Source organism: Patella vulgata, chromosome 8 (assembly GCF_932274485.2).
Source record: "Patella vulgata chromosome 8, xgPatVulg1.2, whole genome shotgun sequence".
Taxonomy (NCBI): domain Eukaryota; kingdom Metazoa; phylum Mollusca; class Gastropoda; family Patellidae; genus Patella; species Patella vulgata.
In genome coordinates this window covers 12,256,404-12,284,060 of record NC_065886.2, presented here as the reverse complement: position 1 = coordinate 12,284,060, position 27,657 = coordinate 12,256,404, and the positions used below count along the sequence as shown (strand labels likewise).

The following is a 27,657-nucleotide window of genomic DNA, read 5'->3' as shown; positions in this document are numbered from 1 at the left end:
TTGCCGAGATAAACTGGCGGCAACAGCATTAAGGGATGTTGTCTACTGTGCCTTTATTCTATATACAAACCGTGGTTTTAATCGTGAAGTAATCGTGGTGATCCTATCAGGTCTTATCATATATTGTGGTCAGTCGAAGCAATCGTGTTGATCATATCGAAACGTATCGGAACGTATCTGCACTTACCAGATCGAGGACTCAATAGAGACAATCCTATCGTAACGCATCGCACGACAGTGGAAACCTAGCATTACCGTGTAGAAACAAGGCTTAGATGGCATACATATCCCAGCGTAATCATTACGTTGCACGATTTCCAGCTATGGACAAACAATCTATCGACACATGGATACATGATGCATTTAAACCAGTTAAAAATTGTTCTATTTCGCGGGCGGTTTTATATTTGCAAACGTTTGTTCTATTAATCTTACTGAATATCCAGTACTCAGGTACGACGTCCAAACTATTTTTTTGTATTTGTCTTATTAATCTATTGGATCATCTGACTTATGATTTAGTTAGAACCACTGAGTGTACTATATTGTATCGATTTATTTTACAGTAAAAGATTTGATACCATGGATATTATTTGGTGCAGCTTTGTTAGTCAACATTATTTTCACAGTATGGTAAGTAACGAGACTTCCTATAAATAGTTGGTGTCGCTGTGTAGGGTTTTTGTGGGGTTTTTTTTTTTGGGGGGGGGGGGCTACATGTTACCCATAACCATAAAGGGCCATGACGGCTCCTATTACAAATTTCCCACCCGTTAAGATTATTCCTGGCAGTGTTTGCATCCTAGTTACATAAGGACTAGTTAATCTGCATAAAACAGTTAGTAGGCCTTCATTAGGTACAGTAGTGCCCTTCGGTGCGTTAATTAAACCAAAATTATTTATGAACTAGATTTGGGAATTGAAATGAATTCGGAATTATCGTACATTTTCTGCAACAAACTAGGCTAATGGAGGCTGGCATGCGTCGTGTAGTATTATGAATGACATTTTGCCGGACAGCTATGCACGGGACTTTGATTTTTAGTCTGGTCTGTCAATTGTACAATCCCGATAAAGATTCTCTATAAACATTGGGTTCGATACCAAAAGCGCCTGGTTAGGTGGCCACCTGTTGGCTTTATTGTAGACTTAAAAGTCAGTTGTATGAAATGATATTCTGTAAAAATCTTCGACCATACACAATTATCTTGTAAATAGTCTCAGTATTGAATATATCCTTTAAATAAACATCTGTTTATATTCAGCTGCATTGGAATGAAATGTTGTAAAAGACAAGTTGGTAAGAAAGAAAATCCGGGAAACAATGGCGATGAGTTGGTTACTGTTACTAATAGCAACCTTCATCTTGTTCGTCATTGTAATACAATTAATAACTCGACCAATCACAACGACGAAAATAGAACAAGTCACCTAGACAGTTCTGCAGATCTGCATGATAACCAGTACCTGGCTCTATCGAATGACGTCAATGTTGCGCATGACATCAATGAATCCGAATACACGGAACTTAAATATCTGTAGTAATATTATGATAATATCAAAATGAATCAGTAAACCCCACGTGGTCCGGTCATACTACATACATAATAGCCATATCCCGTTAGAATCATTGTTTACATTTTATCTTGCCATATATTACTGTATAAAGATATAGATGAAATACAAATGTAAAAACACACACATAGATAGCAGTTGCTCTAAATAAGTTTATATCAACATAACAATGCACAGTAAATAATATGAACAGTAAGATAATTTATTAAATGTTCCTAGTTCTATGATTTATCTTCGACCTGCGACATCACTGACTCAACGATGTCAGATAGATCTCAGCATTGGTAAATTGTAATGTTTTTATTAGACGGTGATATAGGATGTTGCAATATTGGTACATAAGTTTTGTTTTTAGAGGGGGGTTGGATGGCCGAATGGTTAGCACGTGCGCGCTGTATCATACGGTCTGTCATTGAGTGAACTTGTACTTGACAAGGAGTAGGGTCGCCTGTCCAACCTCGTAGGTTTTCCCTGGGTCCTCCGGTTTCCTCCCACTGCTAAAGACCCCTACGGGCAAGCGAATTATTGAATTAAAATTGAACCATGTGTTAGTCCCGAAATGACCTAGTTTGTGCAGAGTGGCCGTTAAACTCCACCTCTCTCTCTCTCACTCTCTCTCTCTTTACAATAAATCAGTGGCATTTAACAGTTACGATGTCTGACTAGTTTTAGAAAAACAATATGTTCGAGGGTGTTGATCATCATAATAAAGGGGTACTGACGTCATATTGTGTCCGTGGAGAAGAAACACAACTTGGAGCAAAGTATTAACGAAGAACATGGCTGGTTACCCTTCTTGATACAATGTATATAGTGCAACATACGGCTGTGTTACAAGGGTCATACAATTATCAAAGCCATTTTGGCGAAAAGTGACACGGCCTATTTTAAAGCACAAAAGAAAATTAAAGCGGGGTACTGAAGAAGGCATACCCCACGCAGCGTGCTTGGAGAAATTACTGACCTACCATTCATCGAATTCCGCTAATGGTTTGTGTGTGTGTACGCCGATGAGTACTTGTGACATCAGTGTTTATTCCACCCAAACGACTAGTCACTGTACCTTACAACATTCACAAAGAATATCTGAGATGGGAATTCCTAGGTCCTCGTCCAACACAGGTATCGAGCCAGGAAGATCCAGTTTAGTGAACCAGTGTCTTAAGCTCTTCTTCATCGTGACGCAGAGATTTCGAGGGTGATAAATAGAATATAAATGGCCGGAACAGTATTCAAAATAAATAAAAGGAAATGAAATGGGGGGTTTAACGTCCTACTGTTCTGCCTTCCAAATACAACGGCCTCACTATCTGAATGATATTAAATGTATGTTATTCAGTTTTTTTGTTAGGATCCAAAGAAAGTTCCTTAAGCTATGACAAAAGCTTTGCGGCTAAAAGTCGATATCTATTATCAGCTTCTGCAGAAATCGGTATTATTGAAGGAGTACTCTTGCTTTTAGGGTTTTACACATAAAATGATTATACTGTACTCGGATATTTATAAAATAACAGGCGAAGTATCATTTTACAAAACGTGACATGGAAAGTGACGTATTGTTCATGTCTTCGTATTAGTTAAATTACAATCTACCTTACTAGCTACGTGAAATGAAATGGGGTTTAACGTCCTACTGTTCTGCTCCTAAACTGGGCTAATGAAGACGGGCATGCGCCATACAATTTTGCCCGGGCTGCGGCACTACGGCCTGCTCTTATATCGAATTCCAACTGCCAAGGGATCTTTTACGTGCACGCCAATCTGTACACAGGACCTCGGTTTTTCGTCCCATCCGAACGACTAGACAGCTGTCCTTGTCAGGCCCTCCGCCCTGCATCACTGACAAGGTGAAACCCCACGCTAGAATATCTGGATGAACTTTCTCGGCCAATGCAGGGATCGAACACCCGACCTCCAGGGTAGCAAGCCAGCGTCTTACCCACTTAGCCACGTGACCCCATACTAGCTACGTAATAACCTACATATAATTATACAGTATAGAATATAGTTTTTGTTATAATCCACGGTGAAATATAAGTGTCTATTTTACAAAACCAGTGTACCGTAGTTTACTTCCTCGTCTGGACAACTAATATATTGTTGCATCTACCCCAGTTATATGAAACATACAGGTGTGTGTGTGTGTGTGTGTGAATACCACCTCCCTGTCTATATCTAGGTTATATTTCAAATACATATTATTAACACTACAAGTATATATGAATATCTGTCACTTTCAACAGGTATATATGAATACCTTTCTTTGTCAACAGGGATATCGTTCTCACCTTAATGTGTTCGTGTATTATAAATTTAGCGGTGTGTGACTTTCTTAACATATATCACATATATATCAATTATGCATATTATAATGTGGTGACGTAATCATAGGTGGAAATATGTGAACATTAGGTATATTGATAGAACCAAGTGATTCACTAGTGAATACAAGGGAAAATCGCACGACTTAGAACACAGAAATGAAATGATGTTTAACGTTTAAGACAGTATGTGTATGTGAACATTTCGGGAAGATATATTTATAAGACTAGAAATATGTACTAAGTGCATATGTGTGAGTGACGATCGTGAGCCTATGTGTATATTAAGTAATAATAGGAATATGGTGACCAAAAATTTACTTTAAATATACCGTGAAATATACTGTATTAATAGAATATTAACAATCCATATAGTATGCACCAGCATCACATAATCAATGACCACGGTTCCAATGAATAGACAATGTGATTTACTGATTTACAACGAAGGGACGATAGTGTGCATGTTAAATTTTGTGCACTGTTGGTTTATAATTTCAATTTATTGTAAACGGTTTTACTCGCTACATTAAAAGGCGATCTCGTACCTTTCCCCGCTTACGTGCTGTTAACATATCATCTTGTTATTGATGTACCTCAGACAGCATGGCTGCTATATTTGTAATATTGATACAATTGTTGTTTTACACTGAAGGTAAGTCTGAATATTATTGCGCCCTATCATATCTGTAGCTATTGAATTAACTCGACTTCTTCGGTATGCGCAGCCTGGTTGGTTCTAATTTAGATGATATTTAAAGCTATAGGCCATAGGGTGAAAAGGGATGTTTAACGTCCGCCCGACACAACGTAGGTCTTTTCGGGACAAATCTTAAGTTACAAAGTACCACCATGGAACGTTTATAGAGGGACAGGCAACATCCACGAAGCCTTTGGAATTCTATGCCGCGGCAAAAAGCAGACCTGACAATCGTGACTAAAATAAAATTACCTCCCCTGGCACAATTACCAGTATTAAGTTTAAAAGCAAAGAAATATAAATCCGTTCATAATATTTTTTATTAATCTTGCTACTCTTTTTTTCAACTCAAATGTGTTAATGTATCAAAACATCGTCTTTGTCTACTTCGGACTTCGGACACGCCCATGTGAATCCGAAAACAAAAATGTCGAGATTTCGCTAAAGTAAACCTACTAAAACACTCTTTAAATTTTTACTTCTACACAATTAATCATTATTCCGGGCATTATTATACCTAAACTTTATTTTCATAATTTTAAAATCCTTCATACATACGGGAATTTGGATTATTAAGCACAACCAAAATGCTTAAAAAAACTATGAAAATATTGAAATCGACCATTTCACAATTTTCAACTGTTGCAATTTCAAAGTTCTAAACTGGAGAAATTCGTCACTACAGGATGAGAAATACTTATCGGGTTGAACAATTACCGTGAGAGTGAAGTAATTTGAATTAAATTTTCAATATTTTCTTTTTTTACAATGTACACAATGTAGTAGCAGGTCCGTTATGATGATTTTAAAAGATAGCGGATTGAGACTGAAACAAAGACAATGTCTGGGCCCGATTCCTAGAAAATTCTTAAGCACGTTCTTGTGCTTAGATTTAAGTAGACTTTGCATTTAAGTAAACTAACCTTATTTTGTGTTCCCAGGAAATTCTTAAGAACGTTCATGTCCTTAGACTTCATTGTAAGCACAAGAACGTTATTGTGCGTTCCAAGAAAAAAACTTAAGCACAACTTCGTTCTTAAACATAGTCAATCTAAGCACAAGTCCCAAGCAAGGTATGCGGCTTGCTTACTAACCTTAAGTCTGTTTCCACTTCAAAAAGATGGCTGACCGTAGAGTTATTTGACGACATTTCCGACACCTTTTGATACCAAAGAGACAATTACAAGACAGAGAAAATCCACCTCCAGAAGAAATTAAGAATACCGGTACTATAGAAAATTTCGCTTCTACCCTGAAACCATTTTATTTATTTGCCAATTAGTAAACAATAGGCAACAAACACACGGGCTGCTTAAGATCAGGCGCTCTCACAATTATTCAGTTAGTTTATATGAGTCTGCGTTATTTTTATCTTGTGGCACATTTTATATGTGTATAGGGGACACGCCAAATGCATCTAAATCACCCGTATGACTTCAATGAAGCAGACGACAAATTAATGACGTGATTCGCATACCAAAGTTGTTTTTGTGACGTTAAAGAGCATCGTAGTCTCAGTTTATGGTAAACTTTACCAGTCACAATGTGCTTAGACTTATACTTAACTTGTGCTTACGTAAGAATGGTCTTGAGAATTTTCTAGGGACGGTATTTTTATAAGTTTCTTACGTAAGAAAAAGTGAAGCATGACTTTGTGCTTATTTTAAGAATATTCTAGGAACCGGGCCCTGAAGTTAGCTGCGGATTGACAACAGTATTGATTACATGTTCTTGTATTCGTATATAAATTACAAATATATAATGATCATTGCTGACCCAAGCGTGCCACCAATGATTTACAATTAATTTCTTGTCTTACCTGTTGTGTTTTAATCGGTAATATTTAGTCGGGTAAAAATATAAACAATGTATCGTCAACGCCAGACCTTTCGGATTCTAAAGTGTAGGAACTGACACAATTTCTATGAATTTCTCAAATGATAGATGAATAAGCAACACTGAATGATTTGTACAATCCAGCTTAAAAGTCAAAGGTCCTTGCGTATTACTAATATGTTGTTTTTTATCGCGATAATACATTGTTCAAATAATAAAGATTACAATATCCATCATTTTCTAAAACTGCAATTGAAATCTATTGAAAGTGATTTTTTTAAAAACATCTAGGAAAATAACTGTTCCGCCAACGGATGCGTACTATTATAATTTATCATAAATTATAGTCATACTATTTTCTTGCGTTACAATATGATATTTCGACAAACTTTTTCCTAATAATGAATGGAGCCATGGTGGCTAAGAGGGTAAGACTCTGCCTCGTTAGCCTGGAGTGCACGTAAAACTTCCCTTGGCAGTTGGAAGTCGATATAATGAAATGAAATGAAATGGGGTTTAACGTCCTACTGTTCTGCTCCTATGCTGGGCTAATGAAGACGGGCATACGCCATTCAGTGTGTTATGAGGGAAATTTTGCCTGGGCAGCGGCACTATCACCTACTCTTATATCGAATTCCAACTGCCAAGGGATCTTTTACGTGCATTCCAATGTATACACGGGACCTCGGTTTTTCGTCTCATCCGAAGGACTAGACAGCTGTCCTTGTCAGGCCCTCCGCCCTGCATCACTGACAAGGGGGAACCACGCCGGAAAATCTGGATGAACTTTCTCGGCCAATGCAGGGATCGAACACCCGACCTCCAGGATAGCGAGCCAGCGTCTTACCCAAAATTCGATATAAGAGTAGGCATAGTGCCGTTGCCCGGGCACAATTTCCCTCATAGCACACTGTATGGCGTAAGCCCGTCTTCATTAGCCCAGTCGGAGCAGAACAGTATGCCGTTAAACCCCATTTCATTTCATTCCTAGTAATGACAACTAAGATTTTAATAGAGTATAGTGGTGCTCTTAAGGCGACATACCTTGCGTGCAGCGTGAGTAATTCATGATTTTTGGCAGTGGACGGTATTCTATACTTAAATATTTATGCTTTTTGGCTATTTTCCATATTTTAAGTGTGCAGTTAAGTTTTTCAAATAGCCAAGTATATTTAAAATAGAGCCTTTGAATATCAATTTAAGGTAATACACTTGGTTAAGTGGCAATAATAAGTATTTAAGAAAACCTTTTAATACGGACCCTGACTTACAAATCACCGCATAAAATCCTTAAATGCTATTTTTTCCCGAATCCGAGGTAAACGAAAGTGTCACTGAAAGAGTATTAGCATGGAAACGCCATGGTTTTTATTTTTCGTATTTTCCCTTTTGTGATTACAGACTACGCGTCGTAACAGTTTAATGAAAGTTTGATATTCATTTCAATATTGAGAAGGTAGGAGAAGACAAAACCTATCCATCCTCCCTCCCCGCCCTATGTTTGGATGACACCGCGTTTATAAGGACAAGGCACACAGTCATTATTGTTTTAACAGTTACAATCCCAAAGCATCGACATTTGTGTTTAATTGATCGTTTCAGCACGAACGATTTAAACAATCACACGGTTTCTAGGTTATAGCTGTCAAACAATGATGCATTGAAAACCACAAATATGTAAACTAAACATCTAATTTTCCAATTTTACTGAAAGTGTAGCAATATACCGTCGTTCGAATATGTAAAGCGGCGCAACCAAATGGTTTACCACATCCGACGTCTGATATATTCTCTGCTACACATCAATTGTTAGCCGACGATCTTCTAGGTATACTATTGAATTTATCTACTCGGATAGGGGTCTATTGAATCCATGGTGTCTCTTGGACCTCAACGGCCAATGCGTGTCTGATCTCTAAAGCATCTCGACAACAAAGTCGTAAATGTATTCTGCTAGGGTGTTCTAATCAAAGTTCTTCAAAAAAAGTGTTTATATTAAAGTAGCTAAGTCTCTTAACTCAATATCATCCAAAATCATCGACATTGAAAACACGAATTATTTTTCAGTTTAAATCAACATTGATGTTGTGATCCAACCGGAAAAAGAAGGGCTTCTGATATCCATTATTTAAGACAAAATAAACATTTTACCATTGGTACGCGAATCGTGTACCATAATGCGTTTCAGCGCCATTTGTAACAAGGGACTCGAAAAACGAGGCTAGGCATATTCCACAAGTCATGTCAAACGGTGACCCCATGTTCTTATCTGGAGAGCATGCGCAATAAATACTATAGATGTAGACTGGAATAACCAGACGCTAGAGATTGACATTTGATTGAGACTTCTGGCGTATTTCGCCGAACTTAACGGATTAGAAATTACAGTAAAAACAGAAACGATTTGATGTAAATCAGTTTATATGGATTCATATTACATTATCATATGCGTTGCGACCCATTTATATCTATTTCTAGGTCCTAAATATGAGCGATCCAGCCCCTTTAAACAGTATACAAGCATACGTCTTCATAAAACTCAAAAATAACATTATCTCTCGGTCTATGTCAACCCCACCAGAGCGAGCAAGCTGCTGGACACGTTACATCCTAAAGAATCTTAGCAGGTCTCGAGATTGTCACACTATTCCTGGTCTTTTGTTATAAAGTAGCTTATTGGTTTGAAAGGGTTTGTTTATATAACCAAACAGGTAAATGGACAGTCTGTGTATTTTGTTAATATATCAAAATATCATCTATTTCCGTAGTAATAAATCTTTATCTATTAAAACCTGTTTACGAATTTGAAAGCAATATTACGTTGAGGCAATAATGTTACTACGATATGCAGGGTTACAAAAATGGATACTTTAGCAACAATTCTAATGTTGTTTGAAACTACTGTAATTAAAGTAAGTAGCGATCAAAATGGTCATGTAGCAGACAGAAATTCCAAATAGCGTATAAAGATCAACTCCCCCGATGTGTACACAAAACTATTTCATTTTCTTCCCCTCCCCCAAAACTCCACACTGTAAATTGATCGATAAATGCAAGAGGACTATTACATTTTTTTTTTAAAGAAAAAAACTTCTTTAAGATAAATATTTATTTTTATATTTCAGTAATGAATAATCCATGTCCATCTGATGAAAATACTGGTAAGATCCAAATATGAAATGAATCTAACAGTAGTATGAGTATAAACAAATCGAAATGATATACAATGAACACAATTCTTACCAGGGAATATGTAATATCATATTATGATATGATATTTATAAGGCCCAATGTAACAATGTGCGTCGCTGATTAGATGTGGAAAGCGCAAACTCTTAACAAAAAATCACCACATCCAACATGTGAATTTATTAGCCGGTGATCGTCTAGATTTTGTCTCTGGTGATAATTTGTAATTATTTTCCCGTGTATTTATTTTTATCAGCTGCTAAGGTGTTTGTCTACCAGGAACAACAATACAACAGTTCGTTTCTAAATTTATATGGAGTCTGCTGTTAGAAATACTACAGTAGGACGTTAAACAACATATCATTTCATTTCATTTATAAATACCACATGGTATCTACTCTCTGAAGAATCCAATGCGTGTCTACCCCCAGAACGCAAGTTTCGCTCGTTATATATACCCAGAGTGTTTTGGACTATACCAAACTAGCCTTTACTGTTCCACTGTACTTAAGCAATATATATCTTGTCAATGAACTAGACACATGACTGGTGTATTTATCAAATTTAGCTCATTTGGTCAAGGGAATACTATTAATACAATGTTCATATTCGCATAGGCGTACGGGGAAATTTTTGACTAGGGGGGGGGGGGGGTTGGTGCCCAAAAAATGTAGTTCGGTTCATAGTATGTTACATAATAATAATGAATTCGCTGTTAAATTGGACACATTCAAGAACACAATGTTTTTTTATACAACTTTTACAAAGTATGCATATTCGCCTAACGTTATTTCGCATAAATCACCCAATATTATTACACCAAGGATACAACTAATCACCATTCGCGATATTTGTCCAATATTGAAAATATTTAAATGATTTATGTTGATTTAATTTATGGGATGGCAATTTGTCTTTGTTCAAAATGTTAAATACATGTATATAGATAAAATCATCGGTTTTGTGTTCTACTGCATAAAGTGAAAGTTAATTGAGTAAACAGGCTAACTTCTGCTTTGTTTTTCGAAAAAGTATAGAGCTTGCCCCATCAACAATGGAACTAACATTAGATCAACCTAATTCAAAGGATAAGCTTGTTTAAAGGGTGGCAGTTTCGTATCCCGGCATGGGCTGAGAAGAGCCTCCTGCATTTTTTAGGATGTGTTTTCGCGGTTGGTTAACGAAACTGCACTAATACACTACTGTATCCTGTTAGGTTATATGAAAGATCATTGTGTACAGTTTGGTGTTTTAATAGCTTTAAATTATCAAGTAGATTGGGTAGATTGTATTATATAATTCATTGTAGCCCAAAATGGAAATTTCTTGAATTCTGATTGGTCGAAAAGTGGCGTCGAATGAGTATAACAGTCCTCTAAATTTCCTGGGCGACTCACTGCGAATGAATATTTTCTGGGTGCTAGACTCTGTTTGCAGTGGCCAAAAATTCTACACCTCAAAACTTTATTCTTGGAAATCTTCATGAATTTTTTCTTGTATGTCATCAACAATGAAATTTAACCATTGGCTTATTGAAACACTCAACTGAAACACATAAAAAAACAAAGTTAGTGAGTGTATTTGAAGCATAATAAGTAAATTTAATTTCAAGGCTGGTCTGACAATAACGGTTGCTATGGTCATTCTATCATAATCAGACTGGTCAAAATCGAAGATTTTCAACAAGTGAATAAAAATACTACAATTTATTGAACTCCGTATGGATTGTAATATATTTTAAAAAATATACAAGTCGGGCTGATACTGATATGAATAGGACAGAGACTAATTTTCATACATAGGCCATGTTTTTTTCCGAAGAAAAACAATCACATTCACAGCGTCGAAATGACAACGTAAACATGCATAGCAACCACATGCGTACGCTACACAGCATATATCTACACGGTCACACGAGTGTATGGACATTTATCAAACACGATATGCAATTTGTTTCGAACCTAGTCACTGCTGGAGTTCAAAATCATTTAAAAAGTACATAAAATACACTAACGATTTCTGTTTCGATCTTTAAAATTATCGCAGAGTGATCTCCCTTTCCAAACAGACACAATTAACCAGTCGCTTAGTGAACCAAATAGAATGGAAATGAGTGTTATTTTATTACGTCACGAATATTTTCATTACGTCAAAATTGTTTTCCTTGGTATTTACGTCATTAAAACCAAAAAACGACCGTCAACTATCGCGAAAGAAAGAATTCCAAGAAAAATGTTAAATATTTTGGGCTACAATATCGATAAACACCTCCTGTTTAGAATTTATCGGACTGTTATTGTCCATTTGATACCGCTTAAATTTTTCATTAGAGGCGCTCGATCGCTACGCGATCTCGGCCTCTAATGATTTAAGCGGTATCAAATGGACAATAACAGTCCGATAAATTCTAAACAGTCGGTGTTTATCTCCTAATTAAAGTTATCTAATGGTTTCAGTACATGCATGTACCAACAGTACACGTAATTATAGAAAGATGAATATACCTGTTAATGACAGTATCGGTGATGGTTGTATCTGTGACGTCACGTTGACCAAAACAAACTCAAATGGCCAAGACACGGTTCAAGTATCCAAAGGAGACATTGGGAAAAGGTGTGGATATCAAGTGGTTAATTATAACATATCACTCAATTATAGCTGGACGTGTTCTAATGATGAGATAACCAACTTTCCGCTGCGTTTAAATGAATCTTTCCAGTTAACATTTACAAGAAATTCAACATCAAACAAAACATCTACAGGATTCTGTTTATGTTTAAAAGCTCTCCAAAACGGCAAGTACTGTAAATTATGTCAAATGAATGATTGGCTACACTGGGCTAGAATTTGAGATGATTGTCCGTTGGCCCATTAAATTGCTTTGAGCCTGTCAGAACTCTCTTTAATATCAGCCTTTGACGATATTCCTGTTCCGAAATTCGAGGGGTGTTATTGTGCATCAGACATGTCCTGAGAACATTAGGACCCAATGCGCTTAAGATTAACCCTTCGGTTATTGCACAATGGAAGAAAGGGCTGCATGAAAAGCTTACACATTAAACAGCTTAACATGCTCTATCGAAAGCTGTTCTTTCTTCACGACGTTCTGTTTTGCTTTTGTCTTTTTGTGGGTTGTGCATTATATCCCATGCTCGCAAAGTATTGTGTGTTCTGTTTGCTGGACAGTTGTGAAATTTATATAAGGACGGCCTGTGCCTTTCGTGAATATTCTTGGTTTCTATTCTAGATACTGCAGTCATGGTTACCTGTTGGGGTAGAGATACTACATTAAACACAACTAACAAGTCAATGAAAAAGGAAACACGGACACTAAACGCCGCATTGCCAGGTAAAAATATAAATGTGTAAAGTAAGGAAACCAATGAACATATTATCTAGTAAAGTGGCGTTGTCTAAACACTGCAATTTTATAAATGTAAAGTCTGTCGGTTACCACTCATTTCAACCATTCATTGGCCATTGCTACATTTACTATAGTAAAGTGACGTTTCTGATTAGTTATCTTCGCCCGATTCTGGATGGGGGCTGTATGGCCAGGTCGTGGCTCTTCTATGTTTGTGACTTGATACGGTTAGACTACACATTCATGAAACAATGATTACCAGCATAATAAGCTCATTAGCCATTGTTGGGCTTGTTATGGCATAATCACATTGCGAATTAGCTTGCGTGCTATCGTCACTTGGTTCAGGTTTGATGATGGAGATAAATTACATTTACTCGGATTGAAATGAACTACACATTTCCAAAAGGTTTAAACGATGGCTGTTTACTAGAAGTGTGAAGTAAAGCCTATCGACGATTCTGATTATTCGCCCAGAGAACATAGTAGACGCCGATCAATGAAGACTATCGCGCGTAATTGCTACATGGGGTAACAGTTAAGAATCTGGTTATGTTGGTTGATGAAAAACGCGTCATGCAATTTCTCATTGTTTGATAGTCATTCATACTATTTCCAACATTAGTTTCGGATGATAATAGTGCATGCCTTCAAACGTTGCCAGTAACTATATTTGCTTTTATTAATTTGATAATTTCACATAGTATTATCTCCATTTTCCGTTTTTCTCTTTATGGATTCTTGATCATCACCTATATTTGTAGATGCTGTTATAATTGGTGGAGCTGCCGGTGGTGCATGTCTGTTATTAGTTCTAGCTATAGTAGTTGTTGTATGGTAAGTGAGAATATCGAATTGTTAGTTAAAAATACGTTGTCTCCTTTATACATAATTTCTGTTCAACGTATGCAATTGTAGCGAGAATGTCTCATTATAGTTAATATCTGTATAGTTACATACTTATATAACGAGTCCTTCTATCATATTTCCAGCTTAGTCAAAAGAAGAAAGAACAAAAACTACGACAAACCATTTCCTAAAGAAACAGGAGAAACCTGTTATGAAAACATTCACCATGACGAACCTACCAGTATGGATAATGATTTACATGTTAGCACCGATAATACCAACAGTAGCGACAGAGATTCAAAGGGAAACAAACCATCAACTGATATGATCTATCTGGAGAATGATATGTATGTTAGTTGTGACTCCGTTACCACCGCAGCTAAGTTTTCCCCGAGCAGACAAGGTGATGTTAGTGTTCATACCGTTCCAAACCATTCCAGTCCAACCAAACGTTCTCCTAGCAGCCCAGACTATACCGATATTGATGACTTTCCTGGACAAAAACAGGATAAACTACAAGAACAATCCACAAGTAACACGACGAAAGATTTTGTCGTGGACAAGAATCAGAATGTTAATAATGTTTACGCTGTGGTCAACAAAAAAACAAAGAGTAAACCGACAGATGCTTCACCTGGTAAATCCAAAACCCAAATTGATGAAATTCCATCTCAAACCTTTTCCGTGGTTCAAAGTCCTAATCCTAATAACGTTTACGCCGTAGTGAACAATAGGCCGAAAGTGGCGAATAAAACACCTTATCCGACAAAACCAGTAAAGCCCGTTAAACCGCTTGTAGCATCGAAACCTAAAATCTGAATGCAAGAAAGTTACAACATAAGACTGTTGATAATAGCAGTTGATTTTCTAGCTGAAATATACTCCAGTCACTATAAGTGTTTTCCCAAAAAAATCGGATTGTCTAGCAGGCTATGCCTATCTTCTGTGGAACGCCTTGTGTCACTCTTCAAACGGTATTGACCTTCTAAGATCATGGGTTGATTATGTCCGAACTTCTTCATACCACGTTGACATTCTATCACAGTGGCGACTTTAAAATTGTTTAGGACTCAGTGTGTTTTTATGACTAAGGAGTGTCATACAATGTTCTGTTGTATATGTGTATATTTATCTATGGAACAAAGATCAGAATGTTGAACAACACAAACTAATCTATTATGAAAAACATTTTCTTCCCAGAGGACTATTAACGTCTTATATATATGTAAGACAAAAAAGTTTTGATAGCACAATGGCTAAATAATTATTACTAAATGTATGATTTTTGTTTGTACTTTTATTCAAGTTTGTGTTATTTTTATACAGATCTATCGTACTTTGTCCTAGATAATTTTTCCTAGCTGGTCTGTCGTTTCGTATATTTCTATAGGGATCTAACAGTGATTTCAGGACTAATACAATTGTTCGGTAATCAGTGGGCATTAACTATTGGGGGCACCAATAAGCATCACCGACAATCGGTGTAGCTAATCACTAAGCAATACAATAATAGAGTACTTGTTTGTAACTCTGTGTTCTTTATCGAGGACCTGGGGAGGAACAGCGAAAACGGCAGTTCTGTTTACATGATTACGTACACGTAAATGAACACTTTGCAGTTGGAATCTAGTGACCGCGCACTATTCTCCTACATGGTATATGTCAGTCTGTATTAGTCCTCTTGGTACATAAATATAGGACGTTAAAACCCATTTCAATTCAGATCAGTTTCCATATGAAGAATGATGATGAAATGCTTCTTATATAAAGGTTGTGCCAATCACCAATTGGTACATTCATGGACCGTATATACATGGACCGTTTCGTATTGCTTTAAATTATAACAATATTAATCTACATTATGATTCGGGTTAGATATAGATGTAAAAGTGAGATATATTGTGTTATTATCAGCGCTGAACATTTGCCAAAACACTAACTATGAGTTATGCTTTTGACTAAACCACCTAACAGTGTTATTGTAATAAAAGGACCCGTATAATAAAACATATTTTATTCTTGTTTTGTTTCAACCCATTGCATTGTAATAGAACAGTCGTGTTGTTTAAATGACCTGTATTATAATAAGCTAACATTTAGGTTCTCTATATATTTGATTTAATTTGATTTTATAATAATACGTCTTTTATTTTCGTTTTGTCAACTCATTGGGTTGTAATACACAAAATGTCTTATTATTTAAATGACCTGTATTATAATAAACCTTACATTTATTCCAACTTATAAGGCTACTGGATATCTGTATATTTGATTTCATAAGTCCTGTCCTTAGAGACGCAAACTAGGGCATTTCGGGACTGAGATAAGGTTCTGTTGTATTTCAATAATTCACTTGCACGTATCGGTCTTTAGCAGTGAGAGGAAACTGAACGACCCGTAGAAAACTCACGAGGTTGGACAGGCGATCCTACACTTTGTCATGTAAACTGGGGAATTCAAACCACACCACTTGACTCAATGATAGACCTTGTTATGAGTTCACGCCCTCGCGTTAACCATTCCTCCGCCACCCATCCCCCAGCTACAGGCGAAAATAAAAATCCACAACCGACGAGAGAACAAAGCCCACCACACAGGGATGGACCCAGGGAGGTGGAGGGATGGACACAGACAGCCAATAAGCCTGCTATCCGACGCTGAGTCGAAACGAACCGCGAGGAAATGAACATTAGCAACTACTAGTACAAACTGCCCAATCCGTCCCAACAAATAACACAAGTATCGCACTACTGGTTCTAGGGCTCCACTTTGCAACACCAATAGCCACAATCTGTAGATTCTATATGAAAATGAAGTCAATCTTCCCAGTGGCCTCTATTTATCACATAGCCGCATTAAGAACAGGTCTCATGTTGTCCTAATCGTAAATTTCATGGGACAAATACTGTTGGAACTAAACGTTTACCATGCTACACTGCGAATCTTGTTTGTATTGTAACAAGATACATATTGAAAAAGCTGGTGCTTGGTGGTGACTGCCATTGGAGCTTTGCCTTTGTCGTCGGCCCTACGGCTGAAAGCCTCTAAGCCAGAATCCCATTCCACGACGTCCGCGTCTGCCTCTCGTTAACCTGCAGCGGAACGATTAGGCCCCAGCTGGCCCTCCCGGGGTGGTGTGTGTCCGACCTGTGTGTTTCGGCAGGTGTCTTTCGAAGGCAAGTAAATCTGCTTGCAAGCGACTCGTGTTTGTGCGAGTCGCGGTCTCGTACTCAGTCGAGCGGCCTGTTGTGGCTGCGAGGCGTTGAGACTTTTCCCTCGACTAGGAGATTCGTTCGCTGTAGACGGACACGCCTCTTGCAACACCACAAGAGATTTACCCGCAAAAGACGGGTATGGCACTACGCGGCGCACGGGTCGGGAGAAGTTTGGAGAGAGAGAGAGAGCGAGAGCGCAGACAAAATACGTCCGTAAAACTAAATATATGTAAAGAAAAACACAGCTATGAAATGAAATGGGGTTTTACGTACTACTGTGCTGCTCCTAACCTGGGCTAATGAAGACGGGCATACGACCATACAGTGTGCTATGAGGGGAATTTTGCCCGGGCAGCGGCGCTATGGCCTACTCTTATATCGAATTCCAACTGCCAAGGGATCTTTTACGTGCACGCCAATGTGTACACGGGACCTCGGTTTTTCGTCCCATCCGAACGACTAGACAGCTGTCCTTGTCAGACCCTCCATTCTGCATCACTGACAAGGGGTAACCACGCCGACACAGATATAAACTTACGTCGTACATTATTGCAGTGTTTCGAATTTCATCAGTCCAATGGCTGGCTTCTTTAGTGGGAAATTTTGTGTGTGTGCCGTTCAAAATTTCGTGGCACACTTTGGAAGATCTTGCGGCACACTGGTTGAGAATCACTGCTCTCAATAATACAACCAATCCCGTTGCAACTGACCTCATAGATACTGTGACAAAGGTCAAAATGTGAAATTCTGATAATTACATTTGATATTCTTTAAAGATTAAGTATATTGTATAATGAGCCTTCTAATTATAGCCAATTAAATGATATTGCAGAAGTGACACGGTGATGTCATATTGAGAGCGTGACGTCAGGGCAACCTTTTCCTACTCCCCAGCCGAATTACTGGAAATTATAATCAACTATAGATATGATCGAGAATGGCATCATCCCAGATAGCGTCTGATTCGTCTCCTGAAACATTGTTGGAAGATGTACCACGGCAATCATACAGGCCATCTTTCTTGCAGCTGCACAATTTTATTCCACGCGTATTCTTGGGCTGCAGCAAATGAAATTGAGGACAAATTCTAATGCTGCAGCAACATCTTCCTTCATTGGAACAAGGACATCGATTGCGTAGCATTGAGACGTGTTGGGTTTAGGATGGCCTCTCGACACACCTGTAAGTATACCCTTAGAACGTAGAAATACACAGCCGAACCATCGGGGAATGATTTCTGACTTTAGTTTCTTTTATCCAAGAACCACCTTTTGATACCTGCCGATGTCACTATGGGGTGTAGCACTATGAGTCGTTTGTCAGACATGAAAAGCGGCCCACGTACTAATAACAGATTTATTTTTTTTCTTAACCTAACTTTATATTCAAAAGTTAAATTATTTATTTCAGTTTGTACCTGACGCTCGTTATAACTTTGGAGTTTCAACCTCAAAGCTATATTAGCCTAACTTAGCTCATATTATAACGTGGACTTGGACTTAAAAATTTAGACTTATATTCAAAGTCTCGAAAACTTAGCTCTACTAAGCTGAACACATAATAGACAACACAAAACACCAAATAAATGCTAGCTTGATTAATATGATAACTCTGAAACTCAAAATTAAATTAGCTCTAGTAAGCTAAACACATTTATATATAAATTAACGAATTCAGTAGAAAAAAACAGCCAAACAGAGTTAACCACGAATACTCCTATTTTGGTCTATGCCATTCCACTGAACCAGGTGTGATAGTGTGAGATGGTTCCTGGTGTGTGATACAGTTTAGCGCATGCGCAGTTGTAGGAGTCGGCTCACACACGGTGTGCATTGACTCCCCGTGATAGGATTTCCCCATAGATTTTCTTACGGTCAAATTGGTTTCCACACTATTATCTACAAATATTTACAGTTTTACCATCAGGAGAGGGTGTCGAGTTTCTATTGTTTGTTTATTTCGATAAAAAGTAGACATTCAAATTGACTAAGGCGCGGATTAACCAATAAAGTGAGCCGTAACCGCTGACTGTCATATTTCACGCTTAAGTCACGTGACCCGAAACCCCTAATTTAAATAATAAAACAGATAGGCTATATTGTGAAGTTGTAAAAGTTTTAATAAGAAGTACAAAATTAAAATAATAATACAGAGAAATCCCAATCATATAAAGGCCAATATTCAATCTGCATAATAGTTAATTATTAAAACATAGTTAAAATATCAAAAAGTGTAACGACTAGTTATTATTCCTTAGTTATATTTTTAAAAAAATGGTTAGGATGTGTCTTTAAATGTCATTCTGACATTCCACATTAATGACAGCTTTACATTGTGATTGCATATACTGTATTTTAAATAGTATGATTAACAGGAACAACAAATGCAAGAGTTTCTTGATTACAGTTTTATATTAAGCTCCGATACATAGCATACAAGCACACATTAAAATAAATTACAATAAAGTCATTCTCTACATATTGGTCAAATATGACGTAATTAATTATAACGATTGGTGAATTACCCTAATGACGTCAAAACCTACGCTTATATGGACAGTGGAAACTTACCACCAGAAATGTCACACGTTATATTTTGTTATTAACCTTGAATTAAATTTTTACCAAATTATGACTCTTTTTTTTATGGGACATCTAGAGAATAAGCCCAAATATGACATGATTAGAGAAATACAAGTAATTCTGTGTGCGATTCTGTTACCCCTAGCCAATAAAATAAATATACAAAACACCTCCTAGAATAACAAATCAAAATAAAACAATGTTGCCCATACAATTTTACTTCGTATGATACCAAATATAGCTGTATATTTTGAAAGGTTAGGATTATTTTAGAGACGTGATGGGGCGGGGGGAGTCGACACGCCAAATATTGGGAAAAGTCAGTTTTTCTAACCGTTAGATCTATTTAATAGTTTTATAAATAATTCTGAACATATTACAACATAAAGTAAAACACATTTAAATAGTATTTGATACGAAACAGTTAGTAATATACATGTACAAACATTTGAAATGGTATTGGTAACTTTAGCAATTGGTTAGAAAAAATAACATCATCAGTGACTATATTCAACATCTAATTTGTAAGAAAACAAGTACCACGGTCATCTTGTAAGTGTGATGTCATATCACAAATAGGTGCGCGATTGTCCAAGGAAGAAGCAGACCAAGTGTCATGTCCATCGACAGCCCGAAGACCAACAACAAGAACTATATGATGAAGTTGTTGGGGAACAGTTCCTTGCCCGAAAAACATCACAAGTGATTAGGTTCAATACACAGTGTGTGGATGGAACTGGATATAAACCAATCCTATTAAAATACAGATCTATAATTCTTTTCTTTTATCATACTTGCGATGATGGCCTCCACTACCTAGTGTAGTGCAGGCAAGTAAAACGAAATTTTGAACTATAAAAAACGACACGAAATAGAATCTGTGTTTTATATAAAATTGACATTACATATTTAACATTATAAGAATACGATAATTTACCTGTACAAAGGAAAACCAGATGTGTGACTTTGATTTAAGGAGGGGGTGGGGGTATACATTCCTGAAAAGGAACCGAAAAGATATAATAGCAGCGCCCTATGTACATACTAATTTTAGCATAACACACCGTTAAAATACTTATTCTCTCGATTTCTTAACAAATTCAATGTATCGTATCGCATCTTCATCTATTGTGCCTGTTGGTTCACCTTGGCCTGTTGTGTTTTCAAAATGGACAGTTGGTTGATGTTTGTTGATGTTTCTCTTTCGTCTTATAAACCTGAAAAATAAAATAGTGCTTTTTTCAATAATATTTATTTCACAGAAGATGATTGGGCATAGAATAGGCCTATTATTACCCCTCGCCTACGCCATAAAACACATATACACAGACTTATATAACGAATTCACGAAAATATGGTTATGGATAATGTATCAAGTAGTTGTCATGCAATTTACGCCTACAGTTTGCAAGAGATGGACGACGAACAAGCTACAGGGTTCACAAACTAAACCCTTGATTTTGAGTACAATCAGGGGCCATAATTCATTGTGGACGGACAGGGCAACGACAATATGTCCACATTAAAATGTAAGCGTATGAAAATAGAATGACTATGATGAACAAATGGATATGCAAATAAAATCTGAACGGAAGTCAACACAATTGTTACTAATACATAACACAATAGTATCGATTCGAATTATGTAAAAATCCGTGAATATATGTGTTCTATTCTGGTATTCATGATTGGACTACCGTATCGACTATTTAGATGTTATCTGTCGGGTGTTCTATGCTGTTATTCATGATTTGACTGCCGCATCGACTATTTAGGTATTATCAGCCGCGTGTTCTACATTGGTAATCATGATTTGACTATCGTTTAATACAATAAACTCAATCATACGAACAACTTAATCCTGACGTCAACTGGCAGATATTGTCATTCAGGAGACGATCATTGTCAAGACCAGTAGCATTATATATATGGCATCTTTCCTGTAAATCTTTGTTTTTTATGTCATTTTGAGTGAAGCCAGTATCATTGCAGGATCAGAAATGTACAGTACAGTGCCGGCTTACGGATGCTTAGTTTGCAACTTGTCCGTGGGTTTGAGTTACTGCACTTGTTATTACAATATTAAAGTTTATTTATAAATATAATGGTATTATCTTACCATGTTATAAAACAAGCAAGCATGATGAATAGCAAAACACAGCTTATAATTCCTGGTAGCATAATATCATATTGTAGCCCGGCTGTAAAATATGTATACATAATACTTATACATTAGACTGTCTATACTGATATAAAACATGTGATTATTTACAACGATAGATTGGTATTGATATATAAATATGATACTCATATAAAACATATGGTTTCGATTCCTCGGTTGTACGTGACAAGGGGTAGGGCCGCCTGTTTAAGCTCGTGGGTTTTCTCCTGGTCCTCCGATTTCCCCCCACTTCAAAAGACCCCTACGCGCATGTGTTAGTCCCGAATTGACCTAGTTTGTTTGTGTCAAGTGGACTTTAAAACCCCATCTCTCCCCCCCCCCTCTCTCTCTCGCTCTCTCCCTCGTATAAAACAAGGGACTGCTTATACCGATTGAGGGACACTGATGTAAAATATTTATAATGATATTGTAATACAAATTAATATAAAATTACAAAGCAATGCACTGCTATTTTAACCATATCACAAATTTATGAAACGAAATGGGATTTAATGTCCCATTTTTCTGAGCCAATGACAAAATTACAAACCGGGACACTGTTTTAGTTGATTACATTCAACTGTCTCTTTAGAATTACCAGTACAATAAATTCCACTATTAGCTACTGCAGGATTATCACATCTCCTTGTCCTGATCTTGGTACCTCCACCACATGAAACAGAGCAGATACTGTATTCCGTCCAGTTACCCCAACCACCATTTGTCACTGTAACAATACATGTAAGCTGTTTAATTTACACACCAATAAATAGCTGGTAGCAAATGTGTAGTGTCGGGATTCTATATAATGCTATAGCATAAAGCAGTGTCTGTAGTTGAAAATAACGATACAGTGAAAAAATGAAATGGGATTTAATGTCCTTTTTTCTGAACAAATGATCAAATAACAAACCGGAACACTCTTCGAGTTGATTACATTCAACTGTCTCTGTAGAGTTACCAGTACAGTACATTCCACCATTAGCTACTGCAGCATTATTACATCTCCTTGTCCTGGCCTTTGTACCTCCACCACATGACACCGAGCAGATACTGTATTCAGCCCAGTTACCCCAACCACCATTCGTCACTGTGGCAATACATGTAAGCTGTATAATTTACACCCCAATTTGGAAACAAATGTGTAGTGCCAATATTTTATATAATACTATAGCATATAACGGGAAAATAAAATAAAATGGGGTTTAACGTCCTACTGTTCTGCTCTGAACTGGGCTAATGAAGACGGGCATACGCCATACAGTGTGCTACGAGGGAAATTTTGCCCGGACAGCGGCACTACGACCTACTCTTATATCGAGTTCCAACTGTCAAGGGATCTTTTACGTGCACGCTAGTGTGTACACGGGACCTCGGGTTTTCGTCCCACCCGAACGACTAGACAGCTGACCTTGCCAGGCCCTCCGTCCTGCATCACTGACTAGGGAGAACCACGCCGGAAAATCTGGATGAACTTTCTTGCAGGGATCGAACATCCGACCTCCAGGCTAGCGAGCCAGCGCCTTACCCACTTAGCCACAGCGATCCCCCATAACGGGGAAAGGGAATTAGATCGAATAAAATGGTCCAATCGTTCTGTAGTTGAATTTGCTCCAAGAGTAAATTGTTGTAGTATTCCACAGGGTACTATCAAAAACGACCGAACAGCTGTTATAGACAAACGTGTTGTAGATAAATGGAATGGTTGTTGTTTGTTGTTTATTAGAAATTTATCGCCCAATATATAATACATGATATTATTGCCACACCCGATTAGATTTTATTACATACTTCGAGAAGGTATTTGTTGAGTAATAAAACCTTCTAGTAGTTTATCGAGGGCTGGCCGTCCTTACCGCACGGTACAAATATTATCACCACTAGAAGCAACAAATTCCAGAACAAGCCAGAACTCATACCAAAATGGCCGCTTTATACAAATGAGTATTTAGGGGAATACTAACCCGAACCCTAACCCTAACCCTTTTAAGAGAAATAAAAACTAAATTAGACCCAAGTTCAGTCTTTTAAAAAGGGTTAGGGTTAGAGTTCGGGTTAGTTATCCCCAAAATTCTCATTTATATAAAGCGGCCATTTTGGACTCCGGAAGCACCCGAACCTCGATGAACTACTAGAAGGTTTTATTTGTACCGTGCGGTAAGGTCGGCCAGCCCTCGATAAACTACTAGAAGGTTTTATTACTCAACAAATACCTTCTCGAAGTATGTAATAAAATCTAATCGGGTGATTGCCAGCTTGATTTAATTTTAGATTATTTGCTGTTAGGCACTAAATTTAATTCCGAATGATAGAAGAAAAAAAATGAGCCGACAGAGGCAAAGACGTTCAGATTCAAATTAAAAACATGTAGTTCAAAAGATTGTATAGATTAATGTCAAGAAATAAATAAGATAAAACGTCTTACTTTTCGGGGGCGGGGGTATAGTGGCGTTTCCTCTTACTGTAATAGTAACATCAAATGCACCTCACTCTTTAATATAGTGATAGTAACATCAAATATACCATCAAATATACCACACTCAACTACTTTAATGTCGTGATAGTAACATCAAATGTACCACACTCTACTACTCTTATATATACTCAGCCAAATTAAAAACTTGACACTCGGGATTTTTGGGACTAGATTTTTAATATTTGGTTTAAGGCAACTATTTTAGTGTTATTTTGTACACAGACGACCTTTACATCAACAGAAAGCAAGAATACGTCTCGCCGAAAGTCCTTGACATTGATAACGTTCGTGATGTCACAGTACCCTCCCAAAATGAAATTCACAGACTTGGAGAACAATCGGAATAAAGTGTTTAGTAACGGTTGTGGCCTCCTCTAGCGTCTCGTTCTGCCACACAACGTCTTCTCATGGATCTCAGAACATTAGTAAACACTACCCGAGGAAGACGTCGCCACTGCTCAGCAAGAGCATGTTGAAGGTCCTGCAACGTCAGTGGTGGATTCACTTGCTGACGAACACGTCGACCCAGTTCGTCCCAGATGTGTTCAATAGGATTAAGGTCAGGGCTAAGCGACGGCCAATCCAGGACTTGGACACCGGCATTTCTTAAAAAATTCTGGGTAGCAATTGCTGTATGGGGTCGAGCATTGTCTTGTTGAAACGTTAGTCCAGGCCCATGTCTCTGCATAAACGGAAGAAGAACAGGTTGCAAAATCTGATCCCTGTACTGGACAGTTCCCTTGGACAACAACAAGAGGAGAATGTCCATGTGCACAAAAAGAACCCCAAACCATGACGCTGCCGCCACCAAATCGGTCTACTTCTCTGACGCATACTTGAGCGTAACGTTCACCTCGTCTGCGGTACACTCGGACCCTGCTATCGGCAAATCCCAAAGTGAATCGAGATTCGACACTAAAGACAACCGAATTCCACTGTCTTTGAGTAAATCTTATGTGTCTTGTGGCCCACACAAGTCGGTTACGGCGATGAAGAGGTGTCAATATTGGTCCATTATAGGGCCTCCGAGCTCGAAGACCACCAAACATCTCTCTACTTGTGGAGGTTGCAGTGACAAATCTGTTTCTAAGATGACGTAATCGTATTGCTTGATCTTCCTGGAGTGACGTCACACGTGGCCCTCCCGCCCTTGGGCGGTTGGCAATAGTTCCAGTTTGAAGCACTCTCATTCTAAGATTAATTATTGTCTGGCGTGAACAATTAAAGGCTCTTGCAACAGTGACCACAGACTGACCAGCATAGAGCCTACCTATAGCACGTAGACGTTCTACATTTGAAAGGCGCGGCATTTTCTAACAAAGATGAAAATAACAATTTTAATTTGTTTTTCCAGTTCAAGTTACGTGTGCGTGTTCAGTTTAAGCAAACTTGCATCGATTGACCTCACGAGTTTGTGTTTGCACGTGTTTTTCAGGTTTTTCATCTTTATATGCTCAAAAGTCACGTGATCCACGTGACTTTACAATTTTATGAAATTAAAGGCTTCTTAATACTTACTATCGTTAGAAACACTTTAAAATTTATTTGACTTACCAGAAAAAAATTTTTTGTTGAAATTCATCAGTGTCAAGTTTTTAATTTGGCTGAGTATAGTAATAGTGGTAACAAATGTACCATACTCTACTATTCTAAAATAGCGATAGTAAACATCAAATAAACCACTCTAGAGTTGATTTGTTTGTTTTGGTTATCAGATTTTCATTCTAGCTTTAATATTAAACAGTCCATGCTTACAATCCCAGATAAAACTAGTATAATGCTAGTAATTATATACTATTCAAAAAAAGTAGGGGATATTTGATACTAAGTAAGGCACAGACTGACCATTATAAGGGTAAAATGATACCAGGGGTCAAACAGCAAAGTTACCACAGCATCACAACCAAGTCAGTAACGGGTAAATCCTCCTCTGTTTGCCAAACAAGCATTGATCCGACGTGGCATACTCCTAATGAGACGTCTAAGGTCATTTTGGTCCAGATTGTCCCATTCCTGTTGCAACGCAGCAGCAAGTTCTTGGACATTGGCAGGACGTTGTTGACGTTGACGTAACCTCTGTCCAAGCATGTCCCAGACATGCTCGATGGGGGAGAGGTCGGGACTCAGTGCTGGCCAAGGTAATGTGGTGATGTTCTGTTGTTGGAGGTAACCTGTAACGATCCTGGCCCTGTGACATCTTGCGTTGTCATCCTGGATGATGAAACGGCGGCCATGACGTCGTGCGAACGGCACAACATGGACTGCCAAGATGTTGTCCCGGTAGTACTGGCCTGTAACACGCCCTGCAACAACATGTAAAGCCGTTCTTCCAGCAACAGTGATGCCTCCCCACACCATAACAGAACCACCCCCAAATCGATCATGTCTGATGACGTTAACGTCTTGGAAGCGCTCGTTTCGACGACGCCACACCCTTCTACGTCTGTCCAAAAAATCAACAGTGAACCTTGACTCATCTGAAAACATCACATTGCTCCAGCGTCGATTATCCCAGTGTTGACGATCCCTACACCAACGACGTCTTGCCTGAATGTGATGATCTCCCAAACAAGGGATCACGCGAGGACGTCGGGCGCGAAGGTGACCCCTATGCAGTCGATTCCGAATCGTCTGGCCACTCACTCTCACACCAGTGTCTGTTTGAAGGTACGGATAAATCGATCCTGAGCTTGGTCTGTCCTGTACAGATTGTGTATCACGGTATCTGGACCATAGCCTGCTTATGACAGACTGAGAAACATTCATCGTCCGCGCCACAACCGCCTGTGTTGTGCCGATCTGTAGCATGCCAAGGGCACGTAACCTTTCATTTTGGGTAAGCCGACGCATATCAAAATTTGTTTTCTGGTCACTAAAACAATTAAACTGATGTTTCCACCCTGGAATTCAATGCCACAATGACTGTAACATTCAAAGTCAGAGTCGTGCAAATCTTGGGTTGGACCCCCATGATGATCTCAAGCATCACCTGCATTCCATGCGGTAGCTATTGGTGCGTTTGGGCGTCACATGTAACTGGAAATGTTTCTTCTGTTAGGTTCTATAGTGACTTTTTTCGTAGTCATTTGCATATTTTAGTATTATGCCCCCAAAATCAAATATCCCCTACTTTTTTTGAATAGTATATTTAGCTTGTCATGTAGACAAACATTTCATTTTGATAACTGAAATATATATTCACCTGATTTAAAACAATCACATGCCACGTTCACCGCCACATTACCTACAAGAAAGTAAAACAAGACTAATAAAACTACAAATATGTAACATCGATATCGCCTTTGAAGTACATTTCCCGCCATATAACTCATTATTTTTGAAAAACATTTAAGTAATATGCCCATTTTGCAACATTGGAGGTGATAATG

General features: G+C 37.9%; 2 long non-coding RNA genes across 2 annotated transcripts; both read left to right on the top strand.

The window, feature by feature from the left end:
- The first annotated feature begins 3,862 nt into the window (after positions 1 to 3,862).
- On the top strand, positions 3,863 to 12,425 carry LOC126830864 (uncharacterized). Its single transcript, XR_007684006.2, has 3 exons — positions 3,863 to 4,551; positions 9,558 to 9,593; positions 12,078 to 12,425. It is a non-coding gene; the product is annotated as an uncharacterized LOC126830864 (long non-coding RNA).
- Positions 12,426 to 12,861: 436 nt separating this feature from the next.
- LOC126830861 (uncharacterized) lies at positions 12,862 to 16,068 on the top strand. Its single transcript, XR_007684003.2, has 3 exons — positions 12,862 to 12,970; positions 13,750 to 13,822; positions 13,978 to 16,068. It is a non-coding gene; the product is annotated as an uncharacterized LOC126830861 (long non-coding RNA).
- Positions 16,069 to 27,657: the final 11,589 nt, after the last annotated feature.